We start from the raw sequence: 23,479 nt of genomic DNA on the forward strand, positions 1-23,479 counted from the left end.
CATGACCATCTGTCTTTAGGGCTAGTGCTGATGCCACTATATCACCCAGTGAGATTACTACTACCTGGTATATCAATAAAATCCTATAGAAGGCTTCAAACTGACTACCCTTTGTGAGTGTTAAACATGCAGTGAAACAGTATCCTGCATTAGATTTAATGTTGGAATGCCATTAACATATGGAGGCTAAAGGTAAAGAATACTGCTACAAGCTTGCATTTATATCATAAAGTACTTGCACATTTTACTCCATATCCATATTTTAACTTGTAACTATATTTTATATAATTCTTTACGATTATTGAATGTTGTTGCTTCTTGTTGCATGTTGCACTACACACCACAGTCAATTACTAATACATGTAAATGGTATATGGTAAATAAAGTTGATCCTTGATCCTTGAAGTTATACAAATACTTTCGGGATGCACCTCCACTGGGTGCATCCGACAAGTTCTTTTACCTAAAATGTTAACTTTGTTTCTCTTTCTCTTTTGATTTGCTGAGTATTTTCGTGTTTTGTTTTTAATTGGTTTTTTTTGTAACTTTTAAACTTTGACATGTAGCAACCAATTTGCACAAAGCAATCTCCCTCAGAGGGCAGGCAACTGCCAAGTTTATGTCTGTGGTCAGAGTTTGAGCACTGGCCAGAAGTAGTAAGGAAAGCTCCTCTGTCTTCTGCAAGAGAGTGTCCAAAAGTCAGAACATTCACCTGAGAGGACAGAGCCAGTCTCAGAAAAAGATGGGATCTTAGAGCGCTAAATTCCCTCTGCATTTTGCTGGGTTCAGCTGTTGAATGTGGGACTTGGACCTTCCATCTCAGAGGTGAGTGGGAGGAAGTGAAAATCAGCCAGGAAAAGAATGTTGTTGCTTGGGATAACTACAGTCAGCAACTGTCCAATTATGGCCCAAAATGAGTGATCACATGATATGTGGTTAGTTTTATTTTGGAGTGATGGTAGGAAGAAACTGCTACAATTGACATGTTATGTCATCTCATCTTAACCATCGAATCTTTAACTTATTCTGAAGAGAACATTATCACGGTCTAAATCTGTGGGTGATCTAAAAGTGGAAGCCATAAATAAGAGAGCCACCAATAAACCATCAAAGCATTTCAGTCAAGTATCTTGATTCTGATGACAGTGAAAATGTAGACTCATTAAGTAGCAGAAGTGAACCGAATGGATGTGTTTCTTCAGGAGGAGTAAAGTGCATACATAGGGTCACAGAGTGAGGAAAGGAAAGACATAACAATGGAATTGGGTGAATCAGGCAAGAGATGGAATGGGATTAGGGATTTGACATGTTGGTCCATGACATCCTTTACTGCCACGATGGGGTCACTCTCTATCATGCCACCCTGGAAGTTTGAGAGAGAGGGGGGGAGGGGAACGTCGACTCAGACCATGAGAGGCCTGTGTCGGGCATTTTCATGCCTTACAAGGCGCAGATTGGAAGTCTGTGGTGGGGCGTCACTCCTCGCACAGACACTCGAGCAAAGTGTGGTTAAGTGCCTTGCTCAAGGACACAAACATGCTGCCACAGCTGAGGCTCGAACTAGTGACCTTCAGATCACTAGACAAATGCCTTAACCACCTGCCCACGTGCCCAACGCGCTATATACTAGAAAGTTTGACTTTCTAGTATATATGGCAGCCTAGTGACATGGTGCTATGGCAACGACCTTTCTCTCAATGTCATCAAAATAAAAGAGCTGGTCATTTACTTCATAAAGTTTGGCAGCAAATATAGTCTTGTTTACATTAATGGTAGAGAGGGTTAAGTAAACATCTATATCTGAACAAGTAAACATCTAGAAGTGAAAATCCTGGTCTAATCATGTTGACACCATGAGCAAGAAAGTTCATCATCCCCTCATCTTCCTCAAGAGGTGAAAGAAATTTCATATGTCCCCTTTTCCCCTCAGCAATTTTAATCAATCCACCAAAGAGAGCTTGGTACGCCAGCTGCTCATCCAATGACTGCAAGAAACTGCAGAGAATTGTGGACACAGCTCAACATATCATGGAAACCTGGCTCCCCTCCATGGATCTGTCTACGCTTCTCATTGCAGAGGTAAAGCAGCCAGCATAATCAAAGACTCCACCAACCACAGCCATTCTCTCTCTCACCAAAAACTGAAAGCATGTACCATCAAGTTAAAAGTCAGTTTCTCCCCTGCTGTTATAAGACTATTCAATGGTTCCCTACGATAAGATGGTCTCTTGACCTCACCTATCTATTCATTGTGACTATTCACTTTACTCTCTACTAGCACTGCACTCTCTCTGTATTGTAACACTTTATTCTGCATTCTGTTACTGTTTTACCTTGTACCACCTCAATGCACTGTTTCCTCTATACTTCAGTATATTCAACAATAACAAATCAATTTACCAATTTCATTTTGAAATGAATAACTATTAACCAGGGACACTTGCAAAATTTTTTCACGTTTGACCACGTTACAAGAACTATACCTGGGGGGCGTCACGTGATGACGTGGGATTGAGACGTGTAAATTCAGCTCTCCCGCAACAAATCAGTAAAGTACCGTTTAAATAAAACAAAGTTGGTAAATATTTTCTGAAAACTATTTATAAACTTTGTAAGACTACTTTACGATATGCCTCCTAAACCGCAACAAAAGAAGTCTGCTGTTGCAAAGCAGCCGCGAGACGGGAAGAAAAAAGGGCCTACTGCAACAATGGAGCCTCGGATTCAGGTTGGATCTCCTTCGGTAGAACAGGGAGCAATGGCGGTGGCAGAGGTTGCTCCGAAGAAGACAACAGAATTGCGCATGCGCAAAGAAGAGCGCATGCGCAAATCGACACAACACAAACTACAAGAACCGACACCCACTGCAATTGAAAATGACTCAGAGTCAGAACTGGATTCTGCAGAGAACACAGATGAAGAAGAGGAGGAAGAATTGGAAGCGAGTGGAAGTAAAGGAGATGATAGAGACATAAGAGAGGCTGTATTGCAATCAACGGCTGAATTAAGGAAAGTAAGAGAGGAGCTTAGAGATACGAAGAGATGCTATAACAAAGTTATGGAAAGACAGGACAAAATGGAAAAGAAGCTTCAGAAGATGGAAAGAGAAATGGGGCTTATGAATGATAGAGTGGAAAAAACAGAAAATGATTTGCTTGTCTGGAACTCGGAAAGAAACCGACTCTTGGAGAAAGTGGACATGTTGGAAAATTTCAGTAGACGTAATAATATTAAAATTGTTGGTCTTACAGAAGGTATGGAAGGAGAAAAGCCAATAGAATTTTTTCAAAGATGGATCCCGGAGGTTTTGCAAATGGGAGAGGAGGCTCGATCAATTGAAATTGAGCGGGCACATAGAGCTTTAAGACCAAAACCAAAAGATGACCAATATCCACGATCGATTTTAATAAAATTCTTAAGATTTCAAGACAAGGAAAGGATTCTACAGGCAGCTATTCGAGCTGCCAAAGATAGAAAAGGGCCATTGATAATTAAAGGGAAAAGAGTTTTTTTCTACCCTGATATAAGTTACGAACTTTTGAAGAAAAGGAAGAAGTTTAATCCAGTGAAAAAAACCTTATGGGAGCATGGTTATCAATTTATACTGCGTTATCCTGCAACTTTGAAGATTTTTTTGTCTGGTGGAGAAAAAAGATTTTTTGATGACTACTAGAAAGCAGAGCAGTTTGTGCAAGATTCTCTGAATATTCACCAGATACAAGAACAAACTCAGGAGAGCGAGATAGATTGAAGATGAAGATTGGGTTTAAGAATGGATTTGTTGGATTTTTGAAGCTGGATGAATGTATAAATATAGTATTAATTATATGAGGGGGGTAAGAAAGGTTAATACTGGAGGAAATTAGCTGGGAATAATAACACTAATTTTGTCTATATATATATATATATATCTTTTTTTGTTGCGGGGGAGCTGGAAGAAGCACTGATCGATTGCTACGTTAATCATGTGTGCAAGCGTGGCTTTTGCCGCGACCCGTAAAATGGAGGGGGGTAGTGTTGTGTATCTTTTCATTCACAACATTAGTGGGGGGGTATTTTGTTTTTTCTTTTTTTTTCTATCTTTTTTTTCTCTTTTTGCCTGGAAGGTTGGGGGGGGGGGGGAACACATAGCATCATGGTGAAGTTTAAAGAGATTCCCCAAGGAACTATGAGAGTTGAGAAGATAAGTAATGTTTTAGATTGAACTTTGTTAAGAATAATGACTAATTTATTGAATTTTTTGAGTTTTAATGTTAATGGGCTTAATGGACCAGTGAAAAGAAAAAGAATCTTAACATATATTAAAAAAATGAAGATAGATTTAGCTTTTTTACAGGAAACGCACCTAACAGAAACAGAACATCAGAAACTAAAGAGAGATTGGGTGGGTAATGTTGTTGCGGCCTCATTTAATTCAAAAGCGAGGGGAGTAGCAATTTTGATCAATAAAACGTTACCAATTAGAATACAAAATGTAATAACTGATTCTGCGGGGAGATATGTGATTATACATTGTCAACTTTTTTCCGAACTATGGACTTTTATGAATATTTATGCACCAAATGAAAATGATGCAAAATTCATACAAGAAACTTTTTTGAATTTGGCGGATGCACATGAAAAAATATTAATTGGAGGAGACTTTAATTTTTGCTTAGACCCAGTCTTAGATAGATCAACCAAGGCTGTTATAAAATCGAAGGTAGTAAATCTAACTTTATCATTGATGAAAGATTTAAATTTGATTGATATATGGAGAAGAATCAATCCTAAAGAAAGAGACTATTCGTTCTATTCCCATAGACATAAAACTTATTCAAGGATAGATTTTTTTCTATTATCAATGCATATTCAACACAGAGTGAAAAATATGGAATATAAAGCAAGAATATTATCAGATCATTCTCCTTTATTAATGACAATAATAATGGCTGATAAGGAAGAAGTGGCTTATAGATGGAGATTTAATTCAACATTATTAAAACGTCAAGATTTTTGTGATTTTATGAAAAAGCAGATTCAATTTTTTTGGATACAAATTTTCATTCAGTGGAGGATAAATTTATATTATGGGATGCGATGAAAGCTTATCTTAGGGGCCAGATAATAAGTTATACGTCTAAAATTAAGAAAGAATATATGGCAGAACTAGATCAATTGGAAAAAGAGATTACAAGAATAGAAAAAGAATCACAAAGATATATGTCAGAAGAAAAACGAAGACAACTTGTCAATAAGAAGTTACAATATAATACACTTCAGACATATAGAACGGAAAAAGCAATTATAAGATATTAGGATATTAGGGTAAGATATAAGGTATTATGAGTTAGGTGAGAGAGCACATAAAATTCTTGCCTGGCAGTTGAAAACAGAACAAGCTTCCAAAACAATAAATGCAATTAGAACAAGGGCAAATAAAATATCTTATAAACCTCTTGAAATAAATGAAACCTTTAAAAATTTTTATTCTGAATTATATCAATCAGAATCCCAAAACGATGTTAATGAGATAGAAAGGTTTTTATCACAAGTTTCTCTTCCAAAATTGAATTTGGAAGAACAGAGGGGATTAGATATGCCGTTTACATTAAAAGAAGTTGAAGAAGCTTTAGGATCACTTCAAAGTAATAAATCTCCAGGAGAAGATAGTTTTCCACCTGAATTTTATAAAAAATTTAAAGATTTATTATTTCCTCTTTTTATGGAACTAATATGTCAAGCAGAAAAAACACATAATCTTCCAGAATCTTTTTTAACAGCGATTGTAATAGTATTGCCAAAAAAGGACAGAGATCCTATGAAACCAACATCATACAGGCCTATTTCTTTATTGAATACGGATTATAAAATAATAGCAAAAATTTTATCGAATAGATTATCTAAATATTTACCAAAATTAATACATATGGATCAAACAGGATTTATTAAAAATAGACAACTGACAGATAATGTAACTCGGCTACTCAGTATAATTCATTTGGCACAAAAAAGGGATGAGAAGAGTATAGTAGTAGCTTTGGATGCAGAAAAAGCATTTGATAGATTAGAATGGGATTTTTTATTTAAAGTATTAGAAAAATATGGATTAGGAACATCTTTTATAAATTGGATTAAAACTTTAAATTCTAACCCTAAAGCTAAAGTAGTGACAAACTCTCAAATTTCAACACCATTCCAGCTAAAAAGGTCAACTAGACAAGGTTGTCCATTATCACCTGCTCTATTTGTATTGGCGATAGAGCCATTAGCAGAACTAATTAGATTGGAAGATTGGATCCAGATATTATGGGTTTTAGAGTTAATCAAGAGGAATATAAAATTAATCTTTTTGCCGATGATGTTTTGATCTATTTAACAAACCCACAACATTCGTTACATAAATTATCTTCTAGATTGGATGAATATGGGAAGGTATCAGGTTACAAAATAAATTGGGATAAAAGTGAAATTTTATCTCTTACTAAAGGAGACTATAGTCAATGTTGATTAGTAACCCAATTTAGATGGCCGGTAAATGGTATAAAGTATTTAGGTATAAGACTTGATAGTGATGTAAAGAATTTATATAAATTTAATTATTTACCACTATTGAAAAAAATTCAAGAAGATCTTGACAAATGGATGATACTACCAATAACATTAGTAGGTAGAGTCAATGTTGTAAAAATGAATATATTTCCGAGATTACAGTATTTGTTTCAAACATTACCAATACAATTGCCACAGAAATTTTTTCAAGAGTTAAATAAATCTGTGAGAAAATTTCTTTGGAAAGGTAAAATGTCAAGAATATCATTGGAAAAACTGACATGTAAATTTAGGTTGGGAGGGTTATAACTTCCAAACTTTAAAAATTACTATGAAGCAAATCAACTTAGATTTATTGCATCTTTTTTCGATGATCAAAAACCAGCATGGATTAAAATAGAATTAGACAAGATAGGAGAAAATAAACCTGAAGATTTTATATATAAATGGGAATCTAAATGGATACGGGAAAAGAAAGAATCTCCTATATTAACACACTTGATTGATCTATGGAATAAGATAAATGTTGATAAGGAAACACAGAAATCTCTATTAGCAAAGAGACCTTTGTTTCAAAACAGACTTATTCCTTTTACAATGGACAATCAACTTTTATATAATTGGTACCAAAAAGGGATTAAATTTATAGGAGACTGTTTTGAGCGAGATATATTGATGTCATTTGAACAATTAAAGGATAAATATAAAATATCTAATAATACTTTCTTTTGTTACTTTCAGTTAAGGGCTTACTTAATAGGTAAGCTGGGTCAAACATTGTTTTTGCCAAAAGCTAATGAAATTGAAATTTTAATTCAAAAAGGGAAAATTAAAAAATGTATTTCTTGTATGTATAATTTGATTCAAGAACAGACAATTAAACAAGGAACCCATAAGTCAAAGCAAAAATGGGAAACAGATCTGAATATTAATATTGATGAAATAAATTGGTCAAGACTTTGTCTGGACAGTATGACAAATACAATAAATGTTCGACTTAGATTAGTACAATATAATTTTTTACACCAATTATATATTACACCACAAAAAATAAATAGATTAAAATCAAATCTATCTGATAAATGTTTTCGGTATAATCAAGAAATTGGTACTTTTTTACATTCTACTTGGTCTTGTTTTAAAATTCAACCCTTTTGGATAAATTTAAGAGTCTTATTGGAACAAATTACTGGAATTCAACTTCCACATAACCCTGTATTATTTCTATTAAGTGATATTGAAGGGATAAAACCGAAACTTAAATTGAATAAATATCAGAAAGAATTTATAAAAATTGCATTGGCAGTAGCTAAGAAGACTATAGCAGTTACTTGGAAATCTGATTCGTATTTAAGTATGGATCGTTGGAATAATGAAATGGCTAGTTCTATTCCACTTGAAAAAATTACTTATAATTTAAGAGATAATTATGTAACAATCTTGAATATTTGGCGCCCTTATTTACAAAAGATAGGATGTCATATTTAAGTGCTCCGACAAAGAATTTGGTTACTTGGGGAAAGTAACGAATAATTATACCAAATTTATTTTGAATCCCATGGAGCATGTGGAAACCTTCCAATATCCAGGCGGCTCTTTTTTTTTTCTCTTTCTTTCTTTTAGGTAGGACTATATATATGGGGGGGGAGGGTTAACGGGAGGGGGGGTGGTGGATTTTATCTTTTCATGTATTCTTTTTGAAAATTTAATAAAAATTATATTAAAAAAAAGAACTATACCCAAATATGACACCGACCTTTAGACCTTCAGTAATGTCTAAAACCAATATTAATTAAAACAGATTAGATTACATTACCTTTATCCGTCACACATACATCAAAATGTCAATACAGTGAAATGTATTGTTTGCGTAGAAAATGTGCTGGAGGCAGCCAGCAAGTGTCACCAAGTCATGGTCCGGTCCGTGAAGTCCGTATTCCGGTTCACGGTCCAGTCCATCGACCCTTGCTCCTGGTTTTCCTGTCAACCCTTTTTCTGTTCTTGTTGAGCTCTAATTGAGGCAGCTGATTCTTGTTGGGGCTGGCTGCATAAATACCTTCAGAGACCAGGGCATGGCTGCTGGATTGTTCTTGTCCTTACTCCTTGTATCCCTTCCTCTGCCTTCTGTTTCCTCGCCTGAAGCCCTGCCTTGTCTTGCCGGTAACTCTTGCCTCAGCTGAAGTTCTCGTCTCGCCTTGCTTTGCCAGAAGCCTTGTCTTGTCTTGCCGGTAACTCTCGCCTCAAGTCTCAAGCCTCTAGCCTCCAGCCTCAAGCCTGAAGACTCCAGCCTCCTGCCTCCTGCCAAGCCTCGCCTCTAGCCTCAAGCCTGAAGACTCCAGCCTCATCCTGCCTGCCTGCCAAGTCTCATCCTTGCCTAGTTCTGGGGTCCGAGCCAGAGGCAAGACCCAGGTGCTGGGTCCTTGTCCAGTCTCTGGCTTGGAGTCCAAGCCCGGGGTCCTAGGTCTCTTATCCAGTCCTGTTCCTGGTTCCCGGTTTTCGTATCCATGTCCTTGCCCTCGCCCTGTATCCTAGTCCTGTCCCTAGTACTTCAGTGTCTGTGTCTTGCACTTGGGTCCGTTTCCAGCCACTGCCTTATGACACACCATGCTTCCAACTCCAATATAGCATGCCCACAAGTTAATAACCTTAACCTGTACATCTCTGGGATTTGGGAAGAAACCAGAGCACCCGGAGGAAACCCAAATAGTCACGGGAAGAACATACAAACTCCTTACAGGAGTTTGCAGAGTTTACAGGCAGCAGCAGAATTGAACCCCAATCAGTGATTGCTGGTAGTGTAATAGCATTATCCTAACCATACTGCCAAATTTTGAAATATGTTCAATTTACGGAAATAGGATTCAATCAGTTCCAAGAAAATAATGGCAAAATGGTTTCGACCAAAGCCACTAATGATATCTCGTGTCCATAACCTCTGCCAGTCCCACAACATCTCCACTCCTGCAATCTGTCCCTGTGCCTTGCTGAATTTAATTTCTCCACCACTGGCCCTATGTCTTCAGCTGTCAAGATCTGGAATCCTTGGATAAGATTTAGTTTCCCAGCTCATTTGTAAGATATTAAGCTCAGATAAGTGAAAAAAATAAATAAACATAAAGAAATTAAAATCACAATTTGTGTTTCCTAAGATAGAGCGGAACTTCTTCATCAAATATTTAGGAAACAGCCACTTCGTGAAAAAAAATCTCCATTTTCTATTTGCTTCAAGGAATAAAAATGCTAAAAAGATCAGTATTTCCATAGCACCTTTTACTAAATCCCAAAACATTTTACAGCCAAAATTCTTTCAAGTGTAATTACTGATGTAATGTAATCATCTTAGCATTGAATTTATGTACAGGAAACCTCCACAAAGAAAAATTTGATAAGGATCAAGTAATTAGTGAGGGATAAATATGGCCAGGGCAGGAGGATAAGCTCTACTGCTCTTCTTCCAAGTAGTCTCTTAGGATCTGCTATCTTCATGCGAAAAAGCTGAAGAGGCTAGGTTTAACTCTGTTTTGAAAGAATTCCTCCAACACTCCCATGGTATTACACTGGGATGTTGCCTAGATTTTTGCCCTAGAGGCTTTGAACTGAAATTTTATTAATTAATGAAACTTGGCTACAGGAGGGGCAGGACTAGCAGCTTAATATTCCAGGGTTCCGATGTTTCAGATGTGATCGAGGCAGAGGAATGAAAGATGGGGGAGTAGCATTGCTTGTCAGGGAAAATATTACGGCAGTGCTCAGGCAGGACAGATTAGAGGGCTTGTCTACTGAGTCCTTATAGGTGGAGCTGAGAAACAGGAAAGGTATGGCCACATTACTGGGGTTGTATTATAGACCACCCAATAGTCAGCAAGAATTGGAGGAGCAAATCTGCGGAGATAGCAGGCAACTGCAGGAAACAATGTTGTGGTGGTAGGGGATTTTAATTTTCCATATATTGATTGGGACTCCCATACTGTTAGGGGTCTAGATAGTTTAGAGTTTGTAAAATGTGTTCAGGAAAGTTTTCTAAATCAATATATAGAGGTACCAACTAGAGGGGATGCAATATTGGATCTCCTGTTGGGAAACGAGTTAGGACAAGTGACGGAAGTGTGTGTAGGGGAGCACTTTGGTTCCAGTGATCATAACACCATTAGTTTCAACTTGATCATGGACAAGGATAGATCTGGTCCTAGGGTTGAGGTTCTGAACTGGAAGAAGGCCAAATTTGAAGAAATGAGAAAGGATCTAAAAAGCGTGGATTGGGACAGGTTGTTCTCTGGCAAGGATGTGATCGGTAAGTGGGAAGCCTTCAAAGGAGAAATTTTGAGACTGCAGAGCTTGTATGTTCCTGTCACGATTAAAGGCAAAGTGAAGAGGAATAAGGAACCTTGGTCCTCAAGGTATATTGCAACTCTGATAAAGAAGAGAGAGTTGTATGACATGTATAGGAAACGGAGTAAATAAGGTGCTTGAGGAGTATAAAAAGTGCAAGCAAATAGTTAAGAAAGAAATCAGCAGGGCTAAAAGAAGACATGAGGTTGCCTTGGCAGTCAAAGTGAAGGATAATCCAAAGAGCTTTTACAGGTATATTAAGAGTAAAAGGATTGTAAGGGATAAAATTGGTCCTCTTGAAGATCAGAGTGGTCGGCTGTGTGCATAACCAAAAGAAATGGGGGAGATCTTAAATGGTTTTTTTGCATCTGTATTTACTAAGGAAACTGGCATGAAGTCTATGGAATTAAGGGAAACAAGTAGTGAGATCATGGAAACTTTACAGATTGAAAAGGAGGAGGTGCTTGCTATCTTGAGGCAAATTAAAGTGGATAAATCCCCAGGAACTGACAGGGTATTCCCTCGGACCTTGAAGGAGACTAGTGTTGAAATTGCAGGGGCCCTGGCAGATATATTTAAAATGTCGGTGTCTATGGGTGAGGTGCCGGAGGATTGGAGAGTAGCTCATGTTCTTCCATTGTTTAAAAAAGGATCGAAAAGTAATCCAGGAAATTATAGGCCGGTAAATTTGACGTCGGTAGTGGGTAAGTACTAAGGGAGTACTAAGAGACAGAATCTACAAGCATTTGGATAGACAGGGACCTATTAGAGAGAATCAACATGGCTTTGTGCGTGGTAGGTCATGTTTAACCAATCCATTGGAGTTTTTTGAGGAGGTTACCAGGAAAGTGGATGAAGGGAAGGCAGTGGATGTTGTCTACAGGGACTTCAGTAAGGCCTTTGACAAGGTCCCACATGGGAGGTTAGTTAGGAAAATTCAGTCGCTAGGTATACAAGGAGAGGTGGTAAATTGGATTAGACATTGGCTGACTGGAAGAAGTCAAAGAGTGGTAGTAGAGAATTGCTTCTCAGAGTGGAGGCCTGTGACTAGTGGTGTGCCACAGGGATCAGTGCTGGGTCCATTGTTATTTCTCATCTATATCAATGATCTGGATGATAATGTGGTAAATTGGATCAGCAAATTTGCTGATGATACAAAGATTGGAGGTGTAGTAGACAGTGAGGAAGGTTTTCAGAGCCTGAAGAGGGACTTGGACCAGCTGGAAAAATGGGCTGAAAAATGGCAGATGGAGTTTAATACATACAAGTGTGAGGTATTGCACTTTGGAAGGACAAACCAAGGTAGAACATACAGGGTAAATGGTAACGCACTGAGGAGTGCAGTAGAACAGAGGGATCTGGGAATACAGATACAAAATTCCCTAAAAGTGGCATCACAGGTAGATAGGGTCGTAAAGACAGATTTTGGTACATTGGCCTTTATTAATCGAAGTATTGACTATAAGAGCTGGAATGTTATGATGAGGTTGTATAAGGCATTGGTGAGGCTGAATCTGGAGTATTGTGTTCAGTTTTGATCACCAAATTACAGGAAGGATATTAATAAGGTTGAAAGAGTGCAGAGAAGGTTTACAAGGATGTTGCCAGGACTTGAGAAACTCAGTTACAGAGAAAGGTTGAATAGGTTAGGACTTTATTCCCTGGAGCGTAGAAGAATGAGGGAAGATTTGATAGAGGTATATAAAATTATGATGGGTATAGACAGAGTGAATGCAAGCAGGCTTTTTCCATTGAGGCAAGGGGAGAAAAAAAACAGAGGACATGGATTAAGGGCGAGGGGGGAAAAGTTTAAAGGGAACATTAGGGGGGGCTTCTTCACACAGAGAGTGGTGGGAGTATGGAATGAGCTGCCAGATGAGGTGGTAAATGCTGGTTCTTTTTTAACATTTAAGAATAAATTGGACAGATACATGGATGAGAGGTGTATGGAGGGATATGGTCCGTGTGCAGGTCAGTGGGACTAGGCAGAAAATAGTTCGGCACAGCCAAGAAGGGCCAAAAGGCCTGTTTCAGTGCTGTAGTATTTCTATGGTTTCTATGGTTTCTAATGAAATGTTTATTTTCTAAGGAAGCTGAGATCCTTCAATGTGTGCAGCAGGATGTTGGAGATCTTTTACCAGTCTGTTGTAGTGAGTGTAATCTTTTTCGTGGCTTTATGTTGGGGGAGCAGCATCGGTACTGGTGATGTAAAAAGATGAAATAAACTCACCAAAAGGGCTGAATCCATCATTGGCTACAACCCGGACTCTTTTGAGTTAGTGGTGGAGAGGAGGTTACTAAACGAACTGTTATCCATGGACAATCAGGCGCATCCTCTCCATGAGCTACTGAATAAGCAGTGGACCTCGCTCTCAAACAGACTCATTCAGTTCCGCCGTCACAAGGATCGTTACAGAAAATCTTTCCTTTTTAAATCTTTTTATTGAGTAAGTATACAAAAAAGGTAAGCCATATAAACATTAATACAATGTTAAAGTATAATAAAATTCCAAAAGATAACAATACCAAAAAGAAAATACTACAAACAATGTAATTTAAGCATAAGAAATCAAGATAACATAATAGTATACTAGATTTTATATATATCAATGGAAAAAAAGAAAAAAAAAACCCCAAAAAAAAACCCACCGTGCAACTAACTAAAAGCAAAGCAAAGCAATGGGCTAACTTGAAACCAAACAGAGTTAAACTTAAAATCACGTCCTCAATCCCGACCTCCATTAAAACAGTGAAGAGAAAACAAGAAGGGTAAATATTACATTAAATGAAAATATCGAATAAAAGGTCCCCAAATCTGTTCAAATTTAAATGAAGAATCATAAAGGTTACTTCTAATTTTCTCCAGATTCAAACATAAAATCGTCTGAGAAAACCAAAAAAAGGTAGTTGGAGCATTAAGCTCTTTCCAATGTTGTAAAATACATCTTTTCGCCATTAAAGTAAGAAATGCAATCATTCTACGGGCTGAAGGGGAAAGATTACTAGAAATTTTAGGTAGTCCAAAGATAGCAGTAATAGGGTGAGGAGAGATATCTATATTTAATACCTTAGAAATAATATTGAAAATATCTCTCCAAAAAGTTTCCAAAGTAGGGCAAGACCAAAACATATGAGTTAAAGAGGCTATCTGCCCCGAACATCTATCACAGAAAGGATTAATATGCGAGTAAAAACGCGCTAACTTATCTTTGGACATATGTGCTCTATGAACCACTTTAAATTGAATTAGGGAATGTTTAGCACAAATAGAGGAAGTATTAACTAATTGTAAAATCTGCCCCCAATCATCCACAGAAATGGTAAGCCCCAATTCCTGTTCCCAATCTACCCTAATCTTATCAAATGGAGCTTTCCTAAGTTTCATAATAATATTATAAATCATAGCCGATGCACCTTTCTGACATGGATTAAGGTTAATTATCGAATCTAAAATATATATAGGAGGAAGCATTGGAAAGGAAGTAAGTATAGTACTTAGGAAATTTCTAACTTGTAAATATCTAAAAAAATGTATTCTTGATAAGTTATATTTGTTAGATAATTGTTCAAAAGACATAAGGGAACCATCTAAAAATAAATCCAAAAACCGTAAAATACCCTTAGTCTTCCAAGTTTGAAAAGCGCGATCCGTAAAAGAGGGAGGAAAAAATATGTTACCTAAAATAGGAATCGCTAACCCGAATTGATTAAGATCAAAAAATTTTCTGAATTGAAACCAAATGCGCAAAGCATATTTAACTATCGGGTTAGAGACCTGCTTAAGACGTTTCGAATCAAAAGGAAGAGAGGAACCTAAAATAGAACCAAGTGTATAACCCTGAACAGATTGTAATTCCAATGCTACCCATTTAGGAATAAATAGTATGTCCCGATCAAGTAACCAAAATTTCATATGTCGAATATTAATAGCCCAATAATAAAATCTAAAGTTAGGTAATGCTAAACCTCCATCTCTCTTAGCTTTCTGTAAATGTATTTTACCCAGTCTCGGATTCTTGTTCTGCCAAATAAATGAAGAAACAGAAAAAATCTTTCCTACCAAATGCCATAAGCATATACAACAGTCCATCTCTGTGCGACAGGAGAACACACTTCATGCTACAATAGTCTCTGCTTTATTATTTCAACCATTATTATTGTGCATTGGTAAATTATTGTGTTTATTATTATTCTCTATTTTAGTTAAGTCTGCACACTGCTAAGTGTGTTTTTAAATGTTGCTGCTGTAACGAAAGAATTTCCCACTCAGAAGCAAAAAAGTACTTATTATCAACATCATTATTATTATTATTATTAATTAGAAATGAGCACACTATCCAAAGAGCCTGGACTGGGCCAGCAGCTTAGTTAAAGGTGTAGGTTTTATGCGACACCATAAAGGAATAAAAATGGGTAGCAAGGGATATGGAGGGAATTTCAAAGGTTAGGTCATATGGTGTGTACATTAGTTGTATGTACAAATAGAAGTGTCGGATACAGACTGTTATTGAGAATACTTCACAAAGAATGCATTGACTTCAAATAAATAACCTGACAACTGTTTATATCTTGATTTGCCAATGATAGTTGTTATTATCTAGTTAAACCACTTCACATTATCAAAGGTGATGAGGTCTGAAATCCCACTTAAAATGAGATTAGCTTTATTTGGCATATGTATATCGAAACCTACAGTGAAATGCATCTTTTTGAATCAAATCAAATCAGCAAGGACTGTGGTGGGCAGCTCGCGAGTCTCACCATGCTTCCAGCACCAGCACAGCAAGCGCACAAGCCACTAACCCTAACCATATGTCTTGGAAATGTGACAGGTCATCAGAGCACCCAGAGAAACAACGCGGTCACAGGGAGGAAGTACAGATTCCTCACTGACAGCAGCAGGAGTTGAACGCCGATCTTACAGCTGGCACTATGATAACATTATGGTCACCGATACGCTACTATGCCACCCCAGACTTATCCACTGACCTCACCAAATAGACAGTCAGCAAAACCATGCCCCAACAGTTTCAATGCAAAAGCTTCCCGAGAAAGAACTGCATTAGCAAAAAAACAACAAAAGCATTTGTCTCTTATTAACAGTTTAAGCTATTTAATAATTTAAACCTCAGGACTCACATCACCAGGTTTAGGAACACATATTACCCCTCAGCCATCAAGCTCTTGAACCAAAGGAGATAACTTCACTCAACTTCACTTGCACATCATTGAAATGTTCCCTCAACCTATGGACTCACTTTCAAGGACTATTCGTTTCATGTTCTCAATATTTATTCCTTATTTATTTATTATAATTCTTATTTCTTTCTTTTTGCATTTACATAGATTCTTGTCTTTTGTACACTGGTTGAATACCCAAGTTGGTGCAGTCTTCCATTGATGCTAATATGGTTATTTTTCTATTATGGATTTATTGAGTATGCCTGCAAGAAAATTAATCTCAGGGTGATATATATGTACTTCGATAATAAATTTACTTTGAACCAAACTTTGAGCAACTATGAAGAGAAATAAACAGTTAATGTTTTGGACCGAGGCCCTTCATCATCACCCTGATGAAGGGCACCAGCCTGAAATGTTGAATCTTTATTCCTCTCCGTAGATGCTGCCTGACGGGTTGAGTTCCTCCAGAATTCTGTATGTGTTACTCTGAATTTCCATAATCTGCAGAATCTCTTGTGTTTGTAACAATAAGTACAATTGTCTGAGCAATCTCCAGCACTGGAAGAATTACATTTACTTAGAGATCCTGCTCTGGCCAGATGCCAGACTGCAGATTTTATTAGATAAGGTTTCAATATCTTCCTTCCCTTATGCTCAGCTCAAAGCCTTAAATTACAGATACAGGGTATATGGGCAAATTGAGCCAATGGACTAAAGCTGCTAATGACTTTCAACAGAGATAAATGCAAGATCACCTGCTCCTGACCCATAAAGCAGAATATGCTGAATAAGTGGTGGAGGCAGATACACTAGTGAAATTTAAGGGACTACTAGACAGGTATATGGAGGAATTTAAGGTGGGGGATTATATGGGAGGCAGGGTTTGAGGGTCGGCACAACATCGTGGGCCGAAGGGCTTGTACTGTGCTGTACCATTCTATGTTCTATTAGTGAGGGTCCATGCACAGAGATCATTAAAATGTCACAGTTAGGTACAAACAAATAAACAAAATGTCTAAGGGTCAGCTGGCCTGTACATCTGGTAGGCTGGAATACAATTAGTAGAACTTACATTACAGAAATACAAACTTCTGGTTGAACCACCCATCAAACAGCAGTGCAATTCTGGGCACCACACCCTGGGAAGGACATAGTTGTGTAGGGAGTGCAGCACAGACTTACCAAAATCATACCTGGGATCCAAAGGTCAGATAACAAAGCTTTGTGAAATGCTATAGCCGTATTTTCTGAAATCTGTTTAAGTTAGCAGACAATTTAAATTTTCAAAGATATTAAGACATCTGCTCTATTTCTGCTGGTCAGGTGTTATGCATTCACCTAAAAACTGGAGCCAGGCTTCTCACAGCACTGAAGGTAGAAAGTATTAACTTATGAGTGTGGCAGAGATTTTGAACTCTCTTCTGCAAACAACGGATGCTAGATCACTTGTTAGCTTGATGCCTGCAATTGATGGATCGTCTTTAACTAACCAATGGATTTTTGTTCCAAAATGCCCATGTGACCTTGCAACTTTTACAAAGTACTGTATGTCACAGTTTATTTTTAATACAAGGAGAGAAAGGCCACGCGGTTTATGTCAGACTTAAGTCCATCAGTGACAGCCAACTACTTGTGGTAGGGAATTCTGCGGTCTCACCATTATATACACAAAAGGACATTTTTCTAAATTCGCTGTTCAGTATGTCATCTAAAACACTAACAAACTTCCATAGATACACAGTGGAGAGTCTCCTGACTGGTTGCATTACAGCCTGGTATGGCAAAACCAATGCCCAGGAACAGAAGAGCCTACAAAAAGTAGTGGATAAAACACAGTCCATCACAGGAAAAGCACCACCCCCCCCCCCCCCACCACCACCACCACCACCACTGAGCACACTTACAAGGAGCACTGCCACAAGAAAGCAGCATCTGTCATTGAGGACCCCCATCATCTGGGCCATGGTCTCTTCTTGCTGCTGCCATCAGGAAGGAGGTACAGGAGCCTTTAAGTCCCACACCACCAGGTTCAGGAACAGTTATTACCTCTCAGCCATCAGGCTCCTGAACCAGTGTGGATAACTTCACTCACAATCTATGAACTCACTTTTGAGGACTCTGCAAATCACGTTCTCTGTATTATTTATTTACTATTTATTACTATTATTTTATTATTTGTTTTGTATTTGCACAGTTTGTCTTTTGCACACTGGTTGTTTGTTACTATTTTGCTTAGTTTTCATTGATTCTATTATATTTCTTTGTTCTACTGTGAATGCCTGAAAGAAAATGAATCTAGGGTAGTATATGATAACGTATACATGCTTTGATAATAAATTTTCTTTGAACTTTAGACTTATTAATGACAAAATTGATACTTATACTCCCTGTTTTGGATCTCTAGATCAAAAGCTTAATTATCTGAAAAAAAAACCTTTGCTAGAACATCAGCTACCCAGTTAACACCTTCCTGTTTAGCACACCCTTACTGAACTAAAGTCAACATGGGTGGAACCACAAAATGGTATAATCTATTTATATTGCTCACATGGTATCTAAAGTAAAATTGTAACTTAGATCAATAGATTTTGACATGGATGAATTTCAAGCAAAAAAGTCTGGTGAACAAAGTATAGGTTTAGCAATGTTTATATTGAATAATAGGACAGTGTGAAGAGGGACCACTCCTGTTTCTATTATGACCTACAGTCAGTGGTCACTTTATAAAGTACAATAATTTGTTAATGGAAATATGTAATCAGCCAATCATGTGGCAGCAACTCAATGCATAAAAGCATGCAGACATTGTCAAAAGGTTCAGTTGATGTTCAGACCAAACATCAGAAGAGATGTCATCTAAGTGACTTTGACCGTGAATGACTGTTGGTACCTGATCTCCTGGCATTTTTACACACTACAGTATCTAGAGTTTACAGAGAATGGTGGGAAAAAACTAAAAAAGCATCCAGTGATTGGCAGTTTTGTGGGGAAAAAATGCCTTGTTAATGAGAGAGGTCATGGGAGAATGGCCAGACTGGTTCAAGCTGACAGGAAGGTGACAGCAACTCAAATAACCACACGTTACAACAGTGGTGGGTAGAAGAGCACCTCTGAATGCACAACATGCCGAACTTTGAAGTGGATGGGCTACAGCAACAGAAGACCATGAACATCACTCAGTGGCCACTTTATTAGGTACAGGAGTATCTAATAAGGTGGCCGCTGAATGTATATAACTTTAGTAATGGAGTCAAAGAGACCTGATCACAGTTCAAGTTCAAAGTAATCTTATTATACATCGCCAAACAGTACTTTGAGATTTTTTTTCTGGTTATTAACATGAAAATAATGAAATACTACAGAATTTATGAACTATTTATATAACGAGGACTGGCAAACATCCAATGTGCAAAAGAGGACAAATCATGCAAATAATAAATTTGAAAAACTAAATATATAATACTGAGAACATGAGTTGTAGAGTCCTTGAAAGTGAGTCCATAGTTCAGCGATGCAGTGAGAGGAGTTATCCACACTGGTTCAGCAAATGAATGGTTGTAGGGTAATAATTGGAGTTTTCCACACTGGTTCAGCAAATGAATGGTTGTAGGGTAATAACTGTTCCTGTGTGAGACCTAAAGCTCCTGTACCTGCCACTCAATGGTAGTAGCCAGAAGAGAGCATGGCCTGGATGATGGGGGTCTTTGATGATGGATGCTGCTTTCTTGTGTGGTCATAGATGTGAATAAGATGTCCTTTGTGGGAAAGAAGGACCATTTCTGTATGCAAATACCACACATTTTCTCTCTCGTCAGGAAGTTATTGTGCTGAGGAAAGTTAGACCTACCAATAAAAATCACACCTACAAAACCAAACAAGGCCCGAAGGTGCCAACACCAATGGCAACTCCTACAAATGGACGAGTGTTAATCAGCTCCTGCCTCAGGACAGCAGTTGCTTCAGAAAGCACAGTGGGCCCTGTCTGAGCTAACCTCACTTACTGGCTAGCTTTGGAAATGATTCGGGTGCCAGATTTGTTATGTAATAATTTACCTCCTTGGTTGTTTCAGTGGCTTCCAACTTCCTTCAGGCTGAAGCATTATTAAATGTGTGTCAAGAACCAAGCTTCCAAGCATTAAACTACAAGACAGGAAGGATTGCAACCCCATTAAATTCTGCACTTCACTGCATTAGACTGACAGAGTGACCATTTACTGCTGACACCGGAAGTCTTTTTTAAATACCGCAAGGCCGCTGACTTCAAAGTGCATCACAGCATCCCACTGTATTGAAGATCATCTCCACTATTTCTTCTTGGCTGCGCAAGCAGTTAATTTCTATATACAGCTGCTTCCCAGGTTATGGGAGACATGACCCACAGAAATCTGATTTTATGTATATTCTCTCATGGATTTTGAAGAAATTTTCATCCTCGGAAAGTTAGTAACAGAAATGCAGGCTAGTTATTCACTAGCAACTGAATACAGTATATCATAAAGACAAGAGTTTCTGTGAGATTACCAGAAGGGATAATAGAGTATATGTTTCATTGGTTTAATTATGGGCATCATTAGGATGAGCATTGAAGATATTCAAAGAAATGGACGAAATGCACTGTTTGTATATAAAATGTAAAAGCACAGTACAGGCCTTTCGGCCCACAATGTCCTAACATACTCAAGGTCAATCTAACCCTTCCTTCATACAAATACCTCCATTTTTCTTACATCCATGTGCCTATCTAAGAGTTCCTTCAATGTCCCTAACGTACCACCCCAACACCCACCGCTCTCTGCTTAAAAAACTTAACTCTGGCATCCTTCCTCCAAACACCTTAAAATTATGCCCCCTGGGAAAAAGTCTCTGGCTACCCACTCGATCTATGTCTCTTATCATCTTTTACATCTTTATTAAATCATCTCTAATTTTCTTTTACTCTAAAGAGAAAAGCCCAAGCATGATTAACTTATGGCATATGGAGAGGGATACATACAACAGCAAGATGCCGTATAAACAAAATAAAACTGTCGGGTTTCATGGCTCTGAACTCACTTTCATCAACTTCAGTTCTGTCTGAATGTTATTTTCTTACTTTTATTGTTTGTGCGATTTATTCTATTTTTTGCACTTTTGGTGTTTGTCTTTTTAAATTCAGTTTGGTTGTGTTTCTTTGTTTTGTCTGTAAGGAGACGAATCTCAAGGTTGTATATAGTATACATATTTTGGCAGTTCTGTGGGTGCATGTCAAAGAATGGCTAGACTGGTTCAAGCTGACTAGAAAGCAACAGTAATTCAAACAACCACACTTACAACAATGGTGTGTATCCCTGAATGCACAGCACATCGGAACTTGAAGTGGATGGACGACAACAGCAGAAGACACCAAGTTCCACACCTGTACCTAATAAAGTGGCCATTGAGTGTATTCCAGGCAGTAGGCTTTTATTTTGGTTTTGAGAGGAATTGTTCATTTCTGATTTATGGGGCAGAAAAACACTTCTAGTCAGTCCCGAGGAATGAAACTCTTACATAACCAGAGTACTGCCGGTGTGTTTGATTTTCCTGTTGCGTCCTGTTTGCATTACCCTTTTAAAGCAACGCCTTTCAAATCACAACTTGCTGCATAATGGAATCTGAGAAATCAGTTTTCCATGCATCCAGTCAACTGGTTCCATCATTCTAAAAATCAACAAGCCAGATGCCAGAGCCTGTAAACACTCCATAAAAAGCCTTTTTAAGGAAAGTATGAGAATACTGGCCATAAATGGTTAAAGGAAAAGAGTGGCAACTTGGCTCCCTTGAGGGAAAGCACCACAGAAGTCTGAAGTTATTAAAATCTCAGTTACATCTGTATCAGCACAACAAATACAACAGAGCAGAGAACAGACAAGTTATGCTCATCTTTAACAAGACAGCCTTGTATTTATCCAATGAAGTACTTTTATAGTGGTGTTATTGTTGCAATGTGGGAAATGTTGTAGCTACTTTGTGTACTCAAGGTCCCAGTAAAGCAGTTAGACAAATCATCTGATAATCTGTTTACTGTGATATAATTTGAGAATTAAATATCGGTCTGGAGAACTCTGCTGTGACTCTTCATTGGAGCATTGTGGAATCATTTTCATCAACCCAAGCAAGCAAAGGGGTATTGTTTAACATCACATCAAAATGTCAGAATGATTACAGGAGCAAAAATGCCCCTAAGATACACACTCAGAGGCTACTTTATGAGGTACTGCACTTCCTGTCCCTAACAAAGTGGCCACTGAATACATGTTCATCAGCTGCCAGCTCTCAACTGTCAAATATCCTTCATAAAATCATCAAGAACATCTCATTGCTGATTTAGCCAATGTAATGGTTCCCCAAAAAAAAACCTTCCCTGTTCATAAAATAAACCCAAGCCACTGCTATACAGTGCTTTCACACCTACTAACCCTCCCTCTGACCCCAGGCCACTTCATTAGGGTCTGGAGCAGGACCAACACAGGTTCTAGCTTCATAGAGTGAAAAACCATCTCAATCTCTTCCGCACCACTTTCACACCAAGGTACACCAGTTCAGGATTTCCAACCCCAATCATTTCTTTTTGCAATACTTCCCACCATGTTCATCTCACACAACATCCACCCGAACTTGCTCAAATATTAGTCCTTCTTAAGACCATAAGATATGGAAGTAGAACTAGGCCATTCAGCCCATTGACTCTTCTTTATCATAGTTGATCTTTTTTCCTCAATCCCATTTTCCTATTTTCTTCCTGTAACCCTTAATCCACCTTACAAATCTAGATCCTATCACTCTCTGCCTTCAATACATCCAACGACTTGGCCCCCAGAGCTGTCTGTGACAACAAATTCCATAGATTCACTATCCACTCCCCATCTTCTCAAAGTTTTAACAAGTAGCGATTGGAATTTGGATTGATCTAGCTCAAGTGCAGTATTTGTAAGGTAAGATCCCTTCTCTTCCCTGTTCTAAAGGTACATCCACTTATTTTGAGGCTTCACCCTCGGAGCTTAGGCTCTTCCACTAATGGAAACATCTTCTCGAACATACACTCCACGCCTTTCAATATTCGGTATGTTTCAATAAGATCCTCTCTCATCCTTCTGAACTCTATTGAGTACAACCCCAAAACCATCAAAAGCTTCTCATTTAATATTTACACTGCCCGAGGCACTGGGCAGTATGAGGCACAGGTATTTTTATTTTCTTCATCACTGCATCAAGTCCTGTACTCAACCAGTTGCCTTTTAGCAAGAACATATACCCTTCAGCAATTGCTACTCAAAGGATGTTGACTTTCTACTTACATCCTCAAGTTGCTTAGTTCCTGCCATTTTAGAATCATCAAGTTGTACAGAGATGTAACACAAAATCAATCCCTTCAGCCCACCAACATGCTGACCATCAATCGCCCACTTAGATAGCC

At 37.9% G+C, this 23,479-nt stretch overlaps 1 protein-coding gene across 11 annotated transcripts in view; it reads right to left on the minus strand.

Annotated features, from left to right (window-relative positions):
- Positions 1 to 23,479, minus strand: part of dst (dystonin) — a 637,976-nt gene that overhangs the window by 419,897 nt on the left and 194,600 nt on the right. The window lies entirely within an intron of this gene.

The sequence above is a fragment of the Mobula hypostoma genome, chromosome 2 (genome assembly GCF_963921235.1).
Source record: "Mobula hypostoma chromosome 2, sMobHyp1.1, whole genome shotgun sequence".
Classification (NCBI taxonomy): domain Eukaryota; kingdom Metazoa; phylum Chordata; class Chondrichthyes; order Myliobatiformes; family Myliobatidae; genus Mobula; species Mobula hypostoma.